We start from the raw sequence: 17,164 nt of genomic DNA on the forward strand, positions 1-17,164 counted from the left end.
CATGATCGGTGAGCAGTAATTGGAAGATCCCTAGGGGTGGGCGTCACCCATTACGGATGGGAGCGCTCGAGGGAGGTGGCCATTGGCCCCTCAACGGGGAGGCGGTCCCTTCTAAGGATGGGCCGCCGAAAGGAAAGGAAAGGCGGTCAAGGCCCCTTCCTGGGTAGGAGGGGCTACAGCCCCCTCCTGGGGAATTTCCCGGGGCCAGGACATCTGCGACGGCAGATGTGGTAAGTTGTGTGGGGTTTGGGAGGGGGTCTACGCTACCTTCTAGATACCTCACACGAGTCCTCGGACGACCTTTAAATGGCGTCGAGTTTATTGGGGCCCCCGTCAAGTCAAGGGAAATTGGTAAATGCACTTGAGGTACGCCTCTGTGCGGTCGCCCCTCACAAGTGAGGGGGATATGTCTGGTTTAGGGATCTTGACACCGGTTACGACCTTGCCGTTGGCCCTTAAACGTTAGGATGTACAATTTCAATTTAAAGTAAAGTTTTGTAGGATCTTAGATCGGCTAGGAGAACCTCTGTATTAGAGTATATGTTAAGGTTAGCCAAACATCGCAAATGTGGAAATGAAATTGTACATTAATATGAAACTGTTATTTTAACGTTTTAATTTTGTTTCATATTTTAATAAATACGGCCGGGAGGGTCACTCCCTCCCGTCTTCCAAAAGTTCAGAACGTTTCCGGTTTCCCATCCTTGGGGATTGTGTTGAGAGGGGGTGGCGGGTATCTCAGCCATATGGAAAGGGGCGACCATTCGGTCCCCCCGAACGTATGGCGGAGTACCACGATCCCCCCGGGAAGCCATCTTGGGCGGGAGGCGAGCCTCGGCTGGTATGCCCGAAGCGGCGTAGCCGGGGCGCGCCCTTTCCCGCCCTGGAGTGGGCTGGCCTAGACACTGACGCGGCTGGCCACGCCCTTCGGGGCAGGCAGGGGCGGGTTTACGCCCGCCCTGAAGACGGATAAAAGGAGCCACAAGCCAAGAAAGCATCCTCTTGTTCCTGTGCTCTGAAGCTGCACCTCCTCGCTGCACGTGAGCTCGAGACGGAACGAAGAGCCAATTTTGACCCACCCACCAGCCCCTGAGGACAGCAAGTGGTTTTGAATAAAGTTTGATGTGATAACTCTAATTTTTACAGGTTGTGATGATCATCGTGATACCTTTTGAATATGCAATAAAGAATGAATAAATTGTAGTATGTTTTTGCAAATAAAGTAATTATGCACTAGTGTTGACCAGTAATCATGCCTTTTATAAGTCGTAATGGTTACTGTCTTTAGTAATTTAGTCATTTAGTAATTTAGTTAGAATGTCGTATTTATTTTGGTCGGGCGGTAAGGTCATGATCGGTGAGCAGTAATTGGAAGATCCCTAGGGGTGGGCGTCACCCATTACGGATGGGAGCGCTCGAGGGAGGTGGCCATTGGCCCCTCAACGGGGAGGCGGTCCCTTCTAAGGATGGGCCGCCGAAAGGAAAGGAAAGGCGGTCAAGGCCCCTTCCTGGGTAGGAGGGGCTACAGCCCCCTCCTGGGGAATTTCCCGGGGCCAGGACATCTGCGACGGCAGATGTGGTAAGTTGTGTGGGGTTTGGGAGGGGGTCTACGCTACCTTCTAGATACCTCACACGAGTCCTCGGACGACCTTTAAATGGCGTCGAGTTTATTGGGGCCCCCGTCAAGTCAAGGGAAATTGGTAAATGCACTTGAGGTACGCCTCTGTGCGGTCGCCCCTCACAAGTGAGGGGGATATGTCTGGTTTAGGGATCTTGACACCGGTTACGACCTTGCCGTTGGCCCTTAAACGTTAGGATGTACAATTTCAATTTAAAGTAAAGTTTTGTAGGATGTTAGATCGGCTAGGAGAACCTCTGTATTAGAGTATATGTTAAGGTTAGCCAAACATCGCAAATGTGGAAATGAAATTGTACATTAATATGAAACTGTTATTTTAACGTTTTAATTTTGTTTCATATTTTAATAAATACGGCCGGGAGGGTCACTCCCTCCCGTCTTCCAAAAGTTCAGAATGTTTCCGGTTTCCCATCCTTGGGGATTGTGTTGAGAGGGGGTGGCGGGTATCTCAGCCATATGAGAGTTGGCATATATTAATAACTATACATGAGAGCCTGTGATTGCGTAGTGACTGTATCGATCAATGTGAACTTGTATCAGTGATTGTAAAAGAGAGAAAGTATGTGTTAGTATATGTTTAAATAAGTAAGGTTATGTGTATATAACTGTATAGATGAGGAAATGGGAGTGTGATTGATTCTTTGCTTGACTGACTAGGTGTGTGAGTAACTCCATGGATGAGTGACAGTGTGTGAGTATCTCTATAGGTGTATGAGTACTTATGATAATGTTGTATTGATGAGTGACTGTATGTATGAGTCATTGTATGGGTGAATGAGTGGATGTATGTGTACACTTAGGAATCAGTGAGTGCGTATGTAGTAACTGGTATTGGTGTGTAAATGGTTTCTGGAATGGTAGTCTGTGTTTAACACTGGATATATCAAAAGTTAGATTAGAGTGTGAGGAGGTGCATCTTATTATCACATGAATGATGTAATCAGTGATGTCATGTGAGATGTCATCAGTGATGTCATTTGAGATGTCATCAGTGATGTCATCAGTGATGTCACTGACCATGTCATGAATGATGTAATATGTGACATCATCAGCAGTGGATTGCGGGCGCGCAAGTTATAGTGAGTCCAACTAACTATAACGTGGGAATTTCAATGGTTTTGTATGAGTAAAATGTCAAGCTAACTATAACTGGTGTTAAACCTATGGTTTTTTCAGTGAATTTCAATGGTTTTTCAAATGCTTATTCCTAACTATAACGAGTGTTAAACCTATGGTTTTTTCAGTGAATTTCAAAGGTTTTATAAATGCTAATTCCTAACTATAACGAATGTTAAACCTATGGTTTTTTCAGTGAATTTCAAAGTTTTTTTAAATGCTAATGCCTAACTATAACGAGTGTTAAACCTATGTTTTTTTCAGTGAATTTCAAAGGTTTTTTAAAAGCTAATTCCTTTGTTGATCTAGTTTGTAACCTACGATTTTTGAACTGATTTTTTTTATTACCTGTTTTTTATAACTATTATTATTATTATTTTTTTTTTTCACAAGAATATTTTTTTCAATGTATTTTTCATTTTTTTTAGCATATTGTCTTAGGGCGCTCAGGGTGCGCGCACCGGTAAGCTCACCCGAGAGCACAGCGTGAGCGCCATTTCTTCGTGCGGAAAAAAAAGAGTATGTATTTAACTAAATAATAATGCAAGACATTCAGTAGCATACTTATAAAAGTAGTATTTTTGATTGTAAATACCCGTATTACAACTTTAAACGTATTTTCGTAATGTTAGCTAAACGTCATTTAGAAGCGCCGCGTCAGCGCCCGCGTAAGCGCCCCCGGAATCGCCTACGTACGTGCTGCGTAAGCGCCCCCAGAAACGCTTACGTTCGTGCCGCGTAAGCGCCCCCAGAAGTGCTCCGGTGCGCGCAGCGTAAGCGCGTCAAGTCATGTGACCTTAAAATAACTCTTTTCATTGATTGTTAACAGTGTTTTTACAACTAATGAAAACCCCACCCATTTCCTTCATTTCTTCTTTCACTTTGGAGACAGCAAGACCTGTTTTTTTCTGTCCTACCATTTTGTGCAAAGAATGGCAGCTAGACCATCCAGCAGTAGTGAGGACTCAGATGGCTTCATTGACGAAGAGCCTCCTCAGCCCAAGGTCAAGGAGCATTTTATTTGGAAGGTTTTTTCAATACCTGAAGGATTAAAAAAGGTGAATGCTCCCAAAGTTGAATGCAAAATCTGCCAAACTGTGCTTTCCCGAGGAGACCCAAGAAGGAAGTACAGTTTTGGCAATTCAACAATGATTCGCCACGTCCAATGCAGGCATCCCCAGAACTATGCCCGGGAGAGTGTCCGAGACCTGGCACGTAATCCCCCAAGGGATGGTGCCTCTACATCTACAGGAGGAGCCACAACATCAGGGAGAGGACGTACAGCAGAATTGGAGATGATTCCGAACATTCAACCTGTTTTTAGTGACATTACTATAAAGTGCAAGCAATGCGATGAAATGCTTTGCTATGGTGAGCAGAGCATCAAGCTCATTGCACGCAAGAGGCAAGAACACCGCTGCCTTCCCCAGCCCTAATTTTTCCCCTTTTTTTTGCTCCTGTTGAGCAGTTTTGCATTCCCTGTTTTTGTTTTTGTTCTGAAAAAAACATAAAAAAAGAAGAAAGCGTACCGAAGAGCGCACCTGGGAACGTACCCAGCGCTTACCCTGCAAAAATTTCCACAAAAAAAGAAAAATCGTTTTTTTGTCCTTCAGGGTCCTTCTAGGCCCCCCTCAAAAAACCAAGGGGGTCAGGGGATGTCTACCCTGCCCCCTTTTAATCATTTCCCACTTTTTATTTTCACCTCTTGTGTCTCGATTCTACCGAGACACAAGATGGCGGACTCTCCGGACTGTTTAGAATGTTGACAGACACCCGACAGCCAATCAGCTTTCCGCTCGCGCACTCCCGTAGCGCGCCAGGTGCGCTCCCCGGTAAGCACACCGGTGAGCGCCCGCAGCGCACCTATAGATATATATGTGTTTTGAAGTTAATTTTCTAAAAAACCACTGGAGCAATTTTCACCAAACATAGCAAAGGCACATCTGCGTACCAGTCCCTACAATTCTGCCAAGTTTGGCGTAATTCCTTTCAGCGGTTCGAGCTGTAGACTTGTCAGACTGTCTTATGGAAATTAACATGGAGAAAACACATTTGGGACCCCCCTTTTTTCTCAGCCCCTCTTCTCGAATCCCCCTGAAACTTTCAGGGAAGGAGCGCAGCGGAGCTGGCCAAAATTTTGAAAAATTACACATCAATTCCTCAACCGGCGCCAGAGGTATTCCCAATAGAATGTTGCGGATTTCCTATGGTAGCCAATCCTAACTATAACTATATCTATATATATATATATATATATTTTTTTTTTTTTGACCAAGCACCCGGGACTGTGAGGAGCGACGGCGGTGAGGATTCTGTGTTGCAAATTACGATGGCCGTTTGCCCCGAAGCGACAAGTATCCAACGGAAAGTTTTGAGCAGAATGGAGTGCTCAACCTTGGAAGAATACGGAAATCTAACGAACACTGTGGAACCCCGGTGAAAGGCGAGGAGCTGGGACGTGTCTGCTGAGGCTTTGGCGGACGATCCGAGACACCCTCTTCGAACTGGTGAGTGAAGCGGCAACGTTTTACAAACATTTTCTGTATGCGCTTCTGTCCCGTAAAAGATACCACTATAAACACCACTAGCCCCGTGAAAGAGTGTGCATCTATAGACACCGCCCGCCATTTGAATACTAGGCGCTGCATACTGAGACTTTGAAAACGAGCATTATGTCGGACACAGGAGAGCTCCTACAGGAGAGACAGTCAGCGGCCGAAATCATGTTTAAATCAGCTAAAGACAAATAGGCAAAAACGGCTACTGAAGCTGATAGAGCGCGCAGGTCACCTGGCTCTGAGTTCACCAGATTTTCACGCACTCTGGCCCATGACGTGATTAAAATAAAATTTTGTGAGTCGAGTGAGTTTACGCACCAATATCAGTACTTTACATGTGTTTTCTGTAACACTATTACCATGGCACCTGACTTACCACAGGTACTTACTCTTCCTGATGGATCAGGAGCTTATTAGAGGATAGGTGACAAAGATAATTCTAAACATTTATTCTTTCATTAAATAACACTTTGTAAGTCTTCAAAAGACCACAGACACCTGAAGGGTTTTTAAGAGTTTTTATATAAGATGTAAAATTCAAAGTGAGAAGAGTATAAGGCAGATGCAAATCAAAACATCTATAATCAGGATTACCAGAATGATATAACTATGGATAAGGGCAAACACCATTGGGTGCGAATAGGACTCTATTGGGTATGGGTAACAGGGAACATGCTATTCGGTTTCAGGCTTATACTAGGGAGGGTAGATTTAAACACATTAGTCAGTGAATTTTCTAAAACCTATAAGTGATTCAAACCCTAATCTTAGTCTATCTAACTTAGATCCTAAACATCGACAATGGTCATCACACTTTATTTAAGCAAAAACAGTTTCAACGTGCCCTACAGGAAGGGGAAAAGTGGAACATACTAATAAACAATTTGCATATGCATCATTTGAGAGAACAGAGAGAATATCATGGGCATAGAGGCTTTATTAAAGAGCAGGAAGGAAAGGATAGTAGACGGACACCCACGGGTATATTTACCTAGGACAGGAATGAGGACTAACCCTGGCCACGGGTCAGCTTCAGGAATGGACGAGGACAAGGACCCTCAAGGATTTTGGATGCCAGTAGGTGAGCAGGTACAGCTCACGGAAAACCAGGACAGGATACCCCTCAGGATTTGGGTCAGGACTGGGCTCACCAAAGGGCACGACCAACACCTGCAGCTTCGGATGCAATGCCTGCGCTACCCCCTCACTGCACGAAAATCCGCCAGTAACCCGATTGGGTTCTCGAATCCCCAGCAAAGTGCTCCGCCAGCACTTAAGACTATTTCCACCCCTTGGAGTTTGTGGAAAATTCGGACAGAGGGCTCCGCAGCTCTCTGTATCAATCACCTATAGAGTCGTGGGGTCGGTGACAGGTCAGCTATTCGGACAAGTCGGACAACTTTCCCTAACTAAACTAGGCTAGATATACTCTTTTTGGGCCCCCAGACCACCCACAAATGTTGCAAGTGACAGGGTCCCAACTTACGATTGGTCAGGAGAGGTGGTTAGGTCATAGTCACCACCTAAAATTCTGTGTTCCCACAATTATTATTTATTTCTCAATACCCACCCCTTACATTCCTGTTCCCAGGCATACGTGTAGAAGAGGACATTAGAGTACACAGTGGAAAGAAACAAATGTATCATATTTAGGTGAAATTCAGCATCTTCTCCCGGGGCAGAGGTGATCTTCCCAGGAGCGTCTCAGCTTCGGTAGCCAGCTGGCTGAGTTCCACTGATGCAAGGCCCGGTCCTCATATCACGTGATCGGGTCCACATAGACTTCCAAAATGGAGAAGCTCCCCAACTCCCAGGCCCCCAGATACGCGGTACATGAAAAGTAAGCGAAAACAAATTAGAAACACAGGAAAAAATGAATACACTGTATACCATGACAATCTACACTGCACCCCTTACTTCATACTAACTATAGCGGTTAAAGGTTAAGCGAAAATAGATAGAAATGCAAAGCAGCATGGGCAAGCAGAAAGCGTGTTTAGAGACAAGCGGCCATTTTAGCTACAATGCGCATGAGCGAACTCTCCCTCCAAAACTGCGAGTGCGTCACATCACATGGGTATGACCGACGCATGCGCAGACTGAATTTCTGCGAAGCGGCCATTCTGTAGTATGCAAGCGGAGTTAGGATTAATAGACACATAGGCAAGCGTCTCTGGGACACCCGCGTGTACTGTAAAAGTGTAATATTAATGACAAACAGGATTGGTTAATACTATTACAAGTTAACGAGGTTCATGAGAGAGAGCAAGTCGCTTTATGTGCGAATCCTTACTCCATCAATCCCCTCTTTGATGATATTTACTATCATCACTATTAATGGAAACAGATGCCAACTTCTTTCTTACATCTCACTCATTTCGATCTCTACAAATTTGTTGTTGAGCCTCTTCTCAGCATCCTTATTAGGATGGAAACTCTTGGCCTTTTTATAAATCTGGTTTCTTAATTCCTCTAACTCAAGTTCGTCGATATTTCTGTTGACTCCTTTCTTATTTACTGTATACTTCTTTCTACACTTTTGACATTTGCAGCAAATTACTATTATGAACACAATCAGACTTATTCCAGCTATTGGCATCAGTATTTTCCCTACAAGGCTGCGACCTATGTTAGTAAACCAACTACCTACAGAGGAGAGACCATCAGTTAGTCTCTTCCAGGCACTATCAACCTCCAGTGGTTTGAGTTCTTTTTCCAAATTAGTTATGTTTTGCACATATTTCTTAATCTCTACACTCTTATCAGGAATGTAAGTGCAACAATGTTGCGCCTTCAGCATTCTGCAGACTCCGCCCTCTTTTGCCAATAAGGTATCAAGAGCAAGGCGATTCTGTAAAACCATTGATCTGATCGCAACCATTTCAGTATTGACCAGCAGGAATCCAGCAGCAGTGTCAGTTGACAACCGATCCACTATTGTAGACAATTTACAAATGCGGTGAGTATTCAGAACCACTCCCACTCCAGGTATCAGTGCACTAAATATATCACCTATAATTTCTCCTACACTCTCACGTCTACTACGCACTAGACCATTAGTATTTTCATTGCTTCCAGCAGCGTTGTTCACATGGTATATTTTCGGGACGACAATGCCAAAATAGCAGCTTCCATACCAGTGATCAGGCAATTTGAAATAAGCCTTGTTTCCACATATATAATAAATTCCGGGAAACACAGGTTCTGACCCATTTTTGAAACCCCAACCTCCAATTACCTTGTAATTATGTTCGCATTCACTGGAACCGATGAATACATTGTTATAATAACGAGTCTTTTCTCTATGAAGACAGAGTTTCCCTTTTCGTTCAAAATCCAACAACAGTGCAGGATTTGCTTCGCCATTTGAGGTGCCTTCCATGTTTTCAGCCCATTTAGGAGTTTTCTGTCTCTTATCATTGGCCTTTCTTTGGAAACTCTCCCTTCTCTTTTCTGCCATTTTCAAAAACATTTTCTCTTGCTCATGTAATGAACAAGTCAAATTATCTCTTCGAGCTTCATTCAAATCTATGTCACCTATAGTCAGAAAATATTTTCCCATGTAACGAGTCACTTCGCTTCTGACATGCACAATATTCAGGTGTCCCCGAATAGGCAGTTCTGAAAAAATCACGTCAGTGTTTGAATAGTAGTACTGTAAAGTGCTTCTATAAAATAAGCTTGCTAATATACTACTGGAAATTCCATAGGTCAGGGGTAAATGGAGATAGGTCACGCCTTCAGCTACTGAAGTAGGTAGCTTCATGCAAACATAACAATCTTCTATTTCCATAGCTTCTACGTAATGCACTAAAAGATTTGCAAAGACATTTAAATGTGATCTATTTCTCATTTTGTGAAAATGTAGTCCTTCTTCATCTGGTGCTTCTAAGTCAGGTCGTGTTTGTCTCAGGCTGACTGAATTGTCACGTCTTTCTACACTTCGTGGTGTTTCTTCTGTATGTACAACTTCTGAGTCTGGGGTCATCGGTTTAGTAGGGTACAGGTTAGTATCTTTACTTATCATAAAAGGTATAAAGACAGTTAGTCCTATCCATACTACTATAACTATTGCTACGCTGCATAAGCATATTTTACAGCAAGTTTTACAACAATTCCCTCTAAGTCTTCCATTTACATTTGAATCAGACATTTTAGCTTACAGGTGGCTTTCCAACCCCTCTTTGTTTCTTAATACACGAGGCTTACGCAGTTTCACTTTTCAAGGTGGGTCTTCTACCTCAGAACTCTGATCCTCGATCGAATCTTGATCGCTTCTGTCGCTCCCTTCAGGGTCATCAATCTCTTCCAATACCAAATAGGTCCATTCAGGACTCCGATAGTTTTTATTTAGTCTTTTCACTCTGGTACTGCGTCTGTTGTGCTGAGTTCCTGCTCTCTGTCTTTCGCTAACAGCTCTTTTTCGGTCTTCTATTTTCTCCTCTACTGTTTTCAATCTTAGTTTCAGTCTCTTTATGTATCTTGGTTCACCTTTCTTCTTGAGTCTTTTAGTGTTTGAGGAGACTTGACCCTCTTCGTGAACTCTTTTATTTTCGCTCTGTTGTGGCACTATTGTTTTGGCAGTGTCCTTTTCCCTTCCTGTCTGACTAGTTCCAGGTCTTTCATCAGTTTCTTCTGCCTGGTTTCTAAGCTGGCCTTGTTCAGGTATATTTTGTATTTGACTTTGGGTTTCAACTGGTTTGGACTCTGCTTCCTGAACGCGTTCGTCTATGTCTATCTGTTCCTGTTCATGCACTTCAAACCCTTGATTTTCTTCCGCATGACCTTCAGCTTTAAATACTATCTGTCCCTTTTCAGTCTCTGGAGTCTTTGGAGGAGTATCGATGACTTGGTCTGTCCCTCCCTGACCTATTTCCTGATCAGGTCTGACGTGAATCTCGATAACCTGACCTTCTTCTTCTAGCCCTGTCTCGTCCTCACTATCTCACTCTCTGTCGAAGTAGGAATATTTTCTGGTTCTTATTGGATCAAGAATCAGGTCATCTGCTGGGAACCATTCGTCTTGACTGGTGCTCGGTAGTATTACATCAGCTAGATCCGGACCCTCGTCTGGAGTCTCCTCAGCTGCACCACCTTCAGCCTCAGCCGCCTCTTCTTCGGTTACCTTCTTGGTATGACTGGCATGAATCCACTTTGGTACGCCAGCACACTTTACAGCAGTGGTAGTTACAAGGATCACTTGCCTTGGCTTTCCCCACTTTGGTCCAAGAACTCTTCCGGGTGTGCTTCTTCATCACCAGCCCAATTTATGGGCTGGAGTGGTTGGCCATTCGACAGCAGTCTCCCCAATATGGTGAGAGATAGAACGCACTTGGTCACCCAGCTGCCTGCAGTATTCTAGCACCAAATCATCAGAAATACTCAGAAGTTTGTGTCCAGGTACCCATGCCTGTCGCATCACTCTTCCCATTAGTACTTTATGGGGGCTCAGGCCTGTCTTTCGGTTTGGAATACTTCTCAATCCCATCAAGACAAGGGGTAAAGCTTCTATCCAGTTCAATTTTGTAGAATTACACATCTTGGCCAATCTTGACTTTATAGTGCCATTCACTTGTTCGACTATTCCAGAAACCTCTGGACGATATGCACAGTGTAGCTTAGGCTCAATCTTGAAGGCTGTATAGAGTTCTTTTAAGATGTCGTTGGCAAAGTGCCCACCTCTGTCTGTTTCAATTGTCTCTGTAAAACCGTACCTAGGTATTAGCTCCCTTAGTAACAATTTGGCTACAGTAAGGGCATCATTTTTCTTCGCGGGGTATGCTTCCACCCACCTTGAGAATAGGCAAACTATTACTAGGACATATTTGTATCCTTTACACATAGGCAACTGAATAAAGTCTGCCTGTAATCTGACAAAGGGACCTTCTGCCTTTCCAATTGTACTTTGCTCTACCACAGTCCTCTTTCCTGCGTTGAACTGGTGACACACCAGGCACCTCTGGCAAAGCCCATCCTCAATGTTCCTGAACTTTGAGTTATAGAACACTTGGTGAAACATTCGGCACATTGCATCCCTCCCAATATGGGTATCTCCATGAATCATCCTGGACATTGGGGCAGCCATGCTATCTGGTAACACATGCACACCCGTCTTATCAACCACAACACCATCTCTTTCCCTGAGCTGACATTCCTCAGTCTCCCATCTTTGTTTTTCCTCCTCCTCTGCCGCTTGCTGCAACTCTCTCAGTTCCCTCCAGGTAGATACATTCTCAAACACCATAAGTTGGCAGCTGTTTCCGCCTCCCCATAATTTAATTTTTAGGGACATTTTGTATCGGGCGCAATACTGGGCAATTTGGTCAGCATATCTATTTCCGTCTGTCACATCGTCATTACCAGACTTGTGAGCAGCACATTTGACTACTGCCAATTCTTTGGGCAACTGGATTGCTTCCAGTAGGGTTTGCACCACTTTTCCATTTCTGATAGGGGTACCTGAGGAAGTCATGAATTCTCTATGCAACCATAGCTGGCCGAAGTCATGAACAACCCCGTAACCGCATTGACTGTCAGTGTATACGGTTACTCGTTTATTTTTCCCTTGCTTGCAAGCTCTGGCCAATGCGATTAGCTCGGCCACTTGGGCAGACTTTATTTCACTTAGATAGGATGCTTCTAGGGTCGTTTCCAGTGTGACTACAGCATAGGCAGCACTCAACCCGCCATCCTCATGTCTCAAACAGGAGCCATCCACAAACATCACTAGGTCCTCTATGGGAAGGGCCGTTTCTTTTATATCAGGACGTGGCTTGGTGCTAAACTCAGTCAGGTCAATGCAATTATGCTCAATCTCGCCCTCCACTTCTGCATTTTGGGTGAGGGGCAACAGGGTGGCAGGGTTTAAAATATTGCATCGGGAAATTATCACATTCTCTGCACCAATAAGAATTCTCTCATACTTAGTCAGCCGACTAGGAGTGAGATACTGGGTCTTGGTTCGGGTTAACAGAATCACAACTGAATGTGGAACATAAACCGTTACAGGATGTCCCATAACAATGTTTTCACTCTGTTCCAGACTAGTGCAAGTAGCAGCTACTGCCTTCAGACACCCGGGAAGCCCAGCAGCCACTGGGTCCAGAGTGGCTGAAAAGTAGGCCACTGGACGTCTAGTCAGACCATGTTCTTGTGTTAGGACTGAGAGTGCATAATTGTCTCGTGTGTCACAGAATAATTCAAAGTTCTTGGAATAATCGGGCATTCCCAATGCAGGAGCTGAGCACAGACCATTTCGTAATTTTATCCAGGCTGTCATACTTTCGTCATCCCAGCTAACTGGATCATCTACTCCTTTCTTGGTCATTTTTATCAATGGTTTGGCTGGAACAGCAAATCCCACAATCCACTGTCTGCAGTATCCCACAACCCCTAGGAACATTCTGACTTCCTTCTGGGTTCTGGGTAATTCCATATCTCGAATTATTCTAATTCTTTCTGAAGTGACCCTTCTGATACCTTTTTCTATCTGGTGTCCCAGATACTTCACTGAATTTCTACAAAACTGCAATTTGTCAGGTGATACTTTATGTCCTCCTTTGCCCAAATGATTCAGCAGGGCAATGGTATCAGTAACACAGTCGCTTTGACTTTTAGACGCCACTAGAAGGTCGTCTATGTACTGAACCAAGACAGACTCTTTTGGTAGGACTAAGGATTCAAGGCATCTTTTTAGAATCTGATTAAATATTGAGGGGCTTTCTGTGTACCCCTGAGGGACACGATTCCAGACGTAGACATGACTGTCAAACTCAAACGAGAAAAGAAATTTGCCGTCTGGATGCAATGGGATGGAAAAGAACGCATGGCACAAATCTATGACAGTGAACCATTCCGCATTCCAGGGAATCTGATACAGGATCACTGCAGGGTTTGGCACAATGGGACAACAAGGTACAACAATCTGGTTTACCTTTCGCAGGTCCTGCACTACCCTGTACTTTCCGCTAGGCTTTTTAATTCCAATTATGGGTGAATTACCAGGACTGCCCATTACTTCCTGTATTATGTTTGCCTCCAGTAATCTGTTTATTTCAAATGCAACTCCAGCTTTCACCTCTGCACTCATTTTATACTGTCTAGTTTTCGGGTAGATAGCATTGGGTTTAATGGCTATTTTAACTGGGTCCACATTTGCCATTAATCCTACATCTCTCCCGGTGAAATCCCACACCTCTGGTATCACCTTTTGTTGGAGTTCTTCAGGTAAGTCGTGAATGGTCAGAGCTTTAACTGCTGCATTGGGCCTTAGCAACATTAGTTTGTACAGGCCATCTTCATCTGGGGTCTGAATTTCGACACCTTTTGGTGTGCAAAAGATGGTACAATTCATTTTGCACAACAAATCACGTCCTAGTAGATTCACCGGACTAGAATCGCAGACAACTAATCTGTGCATTTCTTTGAAATTCCCTATAGAAATCTCCATCGGTTCAGTTACGGGAGTGCTAATTATCTAGTTTGATACGCCCACTACTTGAATTGCTTCTCCCGAGAGGGGTAGGTTTGGAACGTCCGCTGTTCTCACAGTCGAACGGGTAGCACCAGTGTCCAACAGAAAGGTGACATCATTTACTTCAAACTTTCCTTCAATGTATGGCCCTGTCTGGTCTACCGGTAGGGAGGCGCCAAGCACGCACTCCACTTCCTCCCCCCTCAGGCCCCGTCAGTATGGTTCATCACAGAGGAATGTATCATTTAACAGGAATTGCGAAGTTGCTGGATTTCTCTCATTCTGTCCTTCCCATACTTCAACCCTCTCATTCTGTTGAGCCTGATTCTTGTAATTAGGTCTAGGAGCTCGAGGCAATGGAGGTGGATTTACCTGTTGCTGATTCTTTCGTGGCCCCTCTTTCTGCACCTGTGGATTTAAACCATTTATGGGGGCATTACCAGCCTGCAAATGTGGACACTCGTCTCTCCAGTGCCCTATCTGCCCGCACCCGTGACAGGGGAACCTTTTCTTGGCCTCTTCTTTACTCAATTTTACTCGAGGTTTCCCTCCCCCCCCAGAGTTAGTGTTTGGAGCATTACTATTTAATTTGCTTAACTGTTTCTCTTGTTGCTCGGCCAATTTTACTTGTGCCCACATCACCTTTTCCTTCAGGGCCTTCTTTTTGTTCTCCATTTCATCCTCACAGTACTTAGCGTACTTGAGGACATCATCTATGGGCTTTCCCTGCCAACAGATTTTATTGTCTCTAATCCACTGGGATATTTCCGGTCTCAAACCCAACACGAATCGATAAATGAAATGAGTCATATCCTTCATTTCAATATTATCGATGCCACTGTAGGTCTTGAATACCTGCAATAGTCTTTCATAATAGGAATGCACCATTTCATTATGATCCCGAGTAGTTCTATCTATTCTGGTCCAATCTGTTTCTTTTGCTGGTACCTTTCCTTTTAAGTATTGTATGACTTGGTCATATTTTCTCATTACCTCTGGGGAAGGAGCTCCAGTTCGTGAGTCCCTTGCATATTCGTCACTGGGCCAATTAATCGCTATCTTGCAATCAGTCCATAAATCTACAGGAACTACAATGTCAAAGAACCCATCCAGGTCCTTTAGGAGACATTTTTGGACTTTCACAAATCGCTCCACCTGCCTATACCACTCCACTGGCTTCTCTCTCAATTTTGGGAAGTCATTGGTAAAAGACACAATGTCTTGCCGGGACCACGGGACATGTACATATTTCCCACCTGGTACTTCTCTCATGGGATACAGCTTTTCTGCTTGGCCTACTTATTTTAGCACGTATTCAGAAGCCTTTGGTTTGACCTTACTATCTTCCTTTTTCTTTGCCCACCTGGCTTTCCATTTATCTAGATCTCCCCATTTCTGCAGTATGTTCAGCAATTTCTTTATCTGTATTTTCTTCCCTGACACATTCATGTTCTCCAGATCTTTATCGGAGAATTCTGCTCTATAGGGTTTCTGCAAGACCTTGGATCGACTTACATCAATTCCCATGTCCCCAGCAGTGTCCATTAATTTTTCATGGAGCACTCTAGTGTTCTGTGTAAGGCTCTTGCTGATAAACAGCAACTCTTCTTCGTTAAGGGTATTCAATCTGTCTAATCCCACATTTCCGGCCATTAGTTCCTCTATTTCTATTCTTAGACTGTAAATATCCAGAGGTTTGGGCGGGGAAGTTTCTCGGTCTATTTCCTTAGTCCATCTGTCTAGTTCCTCTGGAGTCACCACTGTGGCACTCCGGATTCCTGATGTTGTTTCGATTAGGACTTCCCTTGCCTTAGCCTGACTCCCTGCCTGCGATTCACTGTTCCAAGGCTCTCTTATAGGTAAATCCATTAGGGAGATTACAGACTCACATTCACTTGCCTGATCATCAACTATAAGCGGCTCTTTTCTGGGGGGTGCTGGAATGGGAGTAATGACTGGAGTTTTAAGACTAGCCTGCCTATCCCCGTAGAGGGGTACAGCAGGTCCAATAGTTACAGTGATTGTCAGGGCGTCAGGACTGGGATGTATCTGAGCTATAGTCTGGATTAGGTCATTTCGCTACTTAATCAAGGTATCCCTTTCCCGTTCTTGTAATACTCTTTTTGACGAATTATCATGCATTATTTGGGGCACCAAAGGAGGGTATATATTCGGGGCAGTGGGGATGGCTGACCCTGGTCTATCTTCACCAAAAGTTCGGTAATTTGGGACTGCTGTACTAGGTCTGCAAAAGTCATCACTATTACTGGGCCTGCTACCAGTACCAGTTACATCTGTCTCGCTGGCCCTCCTACTTCTGGGATGGTGGAGAAAAGGATTTTTCGAACTTAGAGTTCCTGAAGCTTCAGCATAAGGAGGTGGATTTTTCATCAACAAATCCTCCAGATATTCATCCTCTGAATCCCCCATGGCCATTAGATGTCGAGTTTTCTCTGTCTTTTTCCCTTCTGCTTGTTCGGTTACCCCAAACATCGGAAACAGTCCCTCAACCATCATATTCTGTCTCCACCGCTTCATCTTCTGCTCTTTTGTTTCTCACTGTAATTTTGGATACCATTTGCTCACTCCCTTATCCATTCGGGGTCTGTCTCGCTCTAGAGCCTCAATCTCCCATTCCTCTAAAGCTTCGTACTGCGTTAGTCTGGGTCGGGGGTGTAATTCATTCATTCGGGTTCTCAAGTTAAACAGGATTCTACCATTAAAAGTACCATCAAGGGGAAATACTAGGACTCCGTCGTCTTCAGTGTACTTTACACAATTTTCTAACCACACACAAGTATGATACCCCTTGTCAAACATCATAAAGGATGCGGGAGTATTAGGAGGGGGAATGATCACACCCTCCCTGGTTCTAACGGGTTTGTCTTTCTTGAAATAATTCTTGATCTTTTCTGCAAGAGTCAATTTTCTCTTTCCTCCGTACATATTGTAAGGTCTACCTCTTAGCATCTGCTCCTTATGAAAACCTAGGTATTGCGGATAAGGTAAGAATTCAGGATACCACATACACCTCTCCAAACTATCCTCCAGCTCGGATTGATTAATTTTGTTTACTTCTGGGCTTCCAATGCTAGCGCGTCTCTAAACTCCCTGCAGCCAATCAGCACTGACGCTGCAAAATCTGTCAACCAATGAGTGCGCGGCCCCTTCGTGAGACGCGGTCTCACTCTTCGGTGCTCACCCCTCCCTTAGTCAAGTCAAGTCAAGTCAGATAATTTATATAGCGCACTACATACCCAGAGGGTCTCAAGGCGCTAAGGAGGGGAGGAGGATTACTTGTCAAATATCCACGTTTTGAGTTGCTTTCTGAATGCTAGGTGGTTCTGGGTAAGGCGGAGGTAAGTGGGGAGTGAGTTC

Source organism: Lissotriton vulgaris, chromosome 7 (assembly GCF_964263255.1).
Source record: "Lissotriton vulgaris chromosome 7, aLisVul1.2, whole genome shotgun sequence".
Taxonomy (NCBI): domain Eukaryota; kingdom Metazoa; phylum Chordata; class Amphibia; order Caudata; family Salamandridae; genus Lissotriton; species Lissotriton vulgaris.